The 5,390-nt window shown below is 41.7% G+C and overlaps 1 pseudogene; it reads left to right on the top strand.

Moving 5' to 3' along the window:
- Window positions 1–482: 482 nt before the first annotated feature.
- LOC147454415 (uncharacterized) lies at window positions 483–2,781 on the top strand (annotated as a pseudogene).
- Window positions 2,782–5,390: the final 2,609 nt, after the last annotated feature.

Below are 5,390 nucleotides of genomic sequence, written 5' to 3'. Positions count from 1 at the left end.
GCAGTAGACATGGTCGACATGATGATGAAGATCGCGGTGGACATAATTGACCTAAGAGAAGGTATAAAAGAGACAAAGAGGATGATATAGAAGCAATCATAGCCACAAGGATGTTGATCAAAGGAAAACATGATGATCACAGGTATATATTCAATTATGTATATGCTGGTAGTGATGGCGATGGAGAACGCCGATTTTCATCTCCCCTTGAGTAGCCCTTTTGCGCACTTCTATTCGAGTACTCTCTCTCTCTCTCTCTCTCTCACACACACACACACACACACACACACACACACACACACACACACACACACACACACACCCATCGATGCCCACCCACCTGCTAAGCGGCAGTTATTTGAACAGGGTTTAGCAGGAGCCATGGAGGCTTCACCACGACCAACAACTTGGTCGAGCTGATCTCGTATGGTCCACCTGCAAGCTGTCATCAGCAATATTGTGCCATATGATACGGTGCCTCCATGTTGTCGAAGAAATTGTCTGCTTGTGCAGTAAGTGATTGCTGGAATTTTGACCTGGGACATCGTGAAAAGCCTTTGGAGAATGAACCTCTAGCTGGTTTGGAGTTGAGCAGTGTTCTGGGGGTTCTAATTGTTGACACATTAGTAGACTTTCTGCTCGAAGTCAATTGGCGTGCATCGTGTAGCAAGGTCGTAGTCTGTTTTCAACTGTGACTATTACGGTGAAATGTTGATCATGGATTTAGTAGCTTTGCGTATAGAGTTGTGGCAATGGTCGGAGGTTTGACGGTGCCTCCAGGTTGTCGAAGAAATTGCTTGGTTGTGCAATAAGTGATTGTTGGCATTTTGACCTGGGACATCGTGAGAAGCCTTTGGAGAATGAACCTCTAGCTGTTCTGGAGCTGAGCAGTGTTCTGGGGGTTCTAACTGTTGACACATTAGCAGAATTTCTGCCCAGAAGGAAGTCAACTGGCGTGCATCGTGTAGCAAGGTCGTAGTCTATTTTCAACAGATGCCAAGCAAGGGCCTCTCTCCAGATACAATCACCTACGTACTCCAACTGCAATCAACTAGTGTGCATCGTGTAGCAAGGTCGTAGTCTCTTTTCAACAGATGCCAAGCAAGAGCCTCTCTCCAGATACAATCACCTACGTACTCCAACTGCCTCTAGGATCGGGATGGGATGTGGTCTCTTGGTATGCACTTATTGTTGCACGACATGTGGCAAATGGGGTGTATTCGGCCTATGAAATCACCTATCATGCATCTTGAAGGCATGTGGCACAAGATGCTGATATGGACACAAAAAGATGTTATGTTGATATGGACACAAAAATCAATTATGTTGTTTGTCATAGTCTGCTGGAAAAAGTTGTCATGCTTGGCACTATCTTGGTTGATATGTATGTCAAATTTCATGCGCTTGAGAAAGATGTCGTGCTTGGCATTGTCTTGGTCGATATGTATGCCAAATGTGGTGCACTTCAAAAAGCACAAAAAGTGCTTGAGGAGCTTCTTGTCTGGAATGTTGCTTCTTGGAATGCACTGATTGGGGATGTGCACAACAATAGTAGCGCCAGATTCCGAAGTGTGGACTCTTGGAATGTAGTGATTTAAGGATGCTCTAGATTGTTCTCAGCAGATGCAATCACCTGTGCATGCATCTTGAAGGCATGTGGCTCTACGCACAACAAGAGTAGGGCTAGAAAGATTTCGTGCTTGGAAATACCTTGGTCGATATGTATGCTAAATGTGGTGTGTTTGAGAAAGCACAAAAATGTGTCTGAGAAGATTTCTATCCGGAATGTTGTCTCTTGGAATGCATTCAGTGCAGGATACACGCAACAGGAGCAGGGCTAGAAAGCTCTTGGCTGCTTTCAACGGGGATGCAAAGTGAGGGCGTCTCTCCAAATGCAATCACATAAGCGTGCATCAAGATGCTGATATCGGCCTAAAAATCACTATGATATTGTTAGTCAGGGGTTGTTGCCAACAATTTCCATGCTTGGCAATGCTTTGGTTGGTATGTATGCCACATGTGGTGCGGGATGTCGTCTTTCGGAACACACTGATTGTAGGATATGCCCGACAAGGGCACAGGAATTTGTCGTCCTTGGCACTATCTTGGTCGTTATGTATGCTTAATGTGGTGCGCTTGAGAAAGCACAAAACGTGCTTGAGGAGCTTCCTGTCGGGAATGCCACCTATTGGAATGCACTAATTGCGGGATGCGCGCAACAAGAGCAGTGCCAGAAATCTCTAGGCTATTTTCAGCGGACGCAAAATCAAGTGTATCTCTCAAAATTCAGTCACCTATACTTTCGTCTTGAATGCTACGCTGACATCTTAAAGGCATGTGGCTCTACGCAAGTGCTCGAGGAGATTCCCGTCTGGAGTGTGCACTCTTGGAATGCACTAATTGCAAGATTTGTCCCACGTGGGCAGGGGCAGAAAGCTCTAGTTTGTTTTCAACAGATGCAAAGTGAGTGCCTCTCTACAGATGTAATCACCTATGCATGCATCTTGAAGGCATGTAGCTCTAAGCAAGATGCTGATATAGGCACAAAAATTCACAATTGTATTGTTAGTCAAAGGATGTTGAGAAAAGATGTCGTGCTTGGAACTGTCTTGGTCGATAAGTATGCAAAGCGATGGTCTCTCTCCATATGCAATTACCTTTGCACGTACCTTGAAGGCATGTGGCTCTACAAAAGATGCTCATATGGACACAAAAACTCAGCAGTATATTGTGATTCGGAGGCTATTAAAGAAAGATGTCGTGCTTGGCAGTATTGTCTAGGTTGATATGCATGTCAAATGTACTTGAGAAAGGAGCTTCCTATCTGGAATGGCATTGACCATCCAACGGCAAGTGCATGCTTGCTTTTTTTATGACCTTCATCAGTCGCCTTGTTAAGACGTGCAGCTATTGAGCTATCCATGCTGTAAACTACAATTTCGGCCCTCTGGCGTCTTTCTCATCGCAAACTGAGAAATCGTTAGAATTAAAGCCTTTCAGTGCAAAAAAGGGGATCGAATTCCTTTCTTCTTTCTTGGTACCTTCACAGAAAAACCACAAGATGGGTAATCACTTCGAATCGTTGTAGGATGTCAGCAAGGAAGCTCGTCAAGGCTATTCTAAGCATATGCAAGCAGAAGGCCTTTCTCCATTGCAATCATCTATGGAAGCAAGCACCTATGAAGACCACATTAGGTAAAGTTGGAAAATCCCAATTCCCAGGTTGGACAACTTTCAATATATCATGTACAAAATATAGAGATTTTGTCAAAAATTTGAGTTTTCGTAAGGTCTCATTGCACTTTATGCACATACAATACACAATGAAAACAACTAAAACCATGGTTTCAATCAATTGGATTATTAGGAGACAAGTATATTGCTTCCATTATCGTTGTCTATGTTCTACTGTCCTACCTACAACTTATCTCAACATGGAGAGCTTGGTTTCTAGGTCCACCACTTGTCCAAGTTAATGTAAAAGTGACTCAAGGTTCACAACTTGTGAAGGCAAGGATCCATTGAGGAATACAATCCACTTGGCTATTTTTCCTTAATTTACTACATGTGACATTCAAGCAAGGTCCACTTCTAATCTATAACTTCTTAATTTGAGGCATGGGGCATACATAAAAAATGTAGCATATGCTCTATTGCCTCATAGGAAGGTTGGTTTCAAGGTGCACTTATCCAGGCTAGCCTATCTTGGAGAAATGATGGAGCTTGCTTCTCTCCTTATTTCAATGGAGACTAGCTTGGACAAGTGGTGGACCTTTGCTTCTCTCTATGTTTCAATAGAGTTAGCTTGGACAAGTGGTGACCTTGGAACAAAACCCCCATGTAAAACATATCATGGGTATTACAAGTGATTAGAAAGATTACCATTTAAGATATAACCTTATAGGTTGGACAACTGGAGCCTGGCTTGGAGAAATGGTGGACCTTTGATTCTCTCCATGTTTCAATGGAGCCTATCTTGGAGAAATGGTGGAGCTTGCTTCTGTCCATGTTTCAATGGATCCTAGCTTGGACAATTGGTGGACCTTTGCTTCTGTCTATGTTTCAATAGAGTTAGCTTAGACACGTGGTGGATCTTCAAACTAAACCAACTATTATCAATGTTTCCTAGCTTGGCCAAGTGGTGGAGTGTTTCTCCTCTCCATGTTTCAATGGATCTTAGCTTGGAAAAGTGTTGGATCTTAAAACAAAAACCCCATGTACAACATAGCATGGATTTTCTAGATTTCAATGGAGTCTAGCTTTAACAAATGGTGGAGCTTGCCTTCATCCATGTTTCAATGAAACTAGCTTGGACAAGTGGTGGACCTTGTAACAAACCCACCCATGTACAACATATCATTGGTTTTCTAAGTGATGGGAAGGAATACCATTCAAGATATAAACTTATAGCTTGGATAAGTAGTTGACTTTAAAACCAAATTCATCATAATACAATGAAATACAGGTTAGCCAATTCCTAAATCTTGAGACCAAACCTCCCATGCTATTAGAGATAATGTATAGGATAAGTGGTGGACCTTCTATTATTTTCCCATGCCTAGTTTAGACAACCGGTACACTTTGCAGCTATAAAGGTTGGACGAGTGGTGGAGCCTTGTTTCTATCCATGTTTTAATGGATCCTAGCTTAGACAAGTGGTGGAACTTGAAAAAAAGCTTCCATGTACAACATATGTGAGGTTTTCCATGTTTTAATGGAACCTATCTTGGACAAATGGTGAAGCTTTCTTCTCTCCATGTTGATTTTGGAACTACCTTAGACAAGTGGTGGAGCTTTTCTTTTCTACTCTTCATAATACAATGAAGTATAGGTTGGTTACATGGTGAATCTTAAGGCCAAACCTCCAATTTTACTAGAGATGATAGGTTGGACAAGTGGATCAACCTTCTATCATTTCTCCATGACTATATTGGACAATTAGTAGACCTAACATCTCTCTATGTTTTCTAGAGATGAGCTTGGACAAGTGATGGACCCTGCTTCTCTCTTCCCTTGGTTTACTAGTTTGAAGACTCAGTATATATACTTTCTTAGATCTAGCTTGAACAAGTGGTGGACCTTGTATCCACAATCGTAATTCATTACAAAAAAGTATATGAAAAAATAACATAGGAATCTTGGTTTGAAGGTCAAGCAATTAGGTTCCAAATGCACATAATAATATATTTTCCACCCATAAGAAAAGAAAGTTAAATATGTTATTACCAAATTGACAAAGGTAAAGTCCAAGAATTCTAACTTTGCATTTTGTCAGAGCTAAATCTTCATCAAGGCCACATGCATGTATACATCAACTTTCAAGCCATTCAAGAATACATGCACTTAGATTCCATAGTTTTCTTTTCAAAGTCTTTTAGGTTCTAAAACTC

This window comes from Adiantum capillus-veneris, chromosome 7, assembly GCF_014529385.1.
Source record: "Adiantum capillus-veneris isolate H3 chromosome 7, ASM1452938v2, whole genome shotgun sequence".
Classification (NCBI taxonomy): domain Eukaryota; kingdom Viridiplantae; phylum Streptophyta; class Polypodiopsida; order Polypodiales; family Pteridaceae; genus Adiantum; species Adiantum capillus-veneris.
This window is presented reverse-complemented; position numbering and strand designations above follow the sequence as displayed.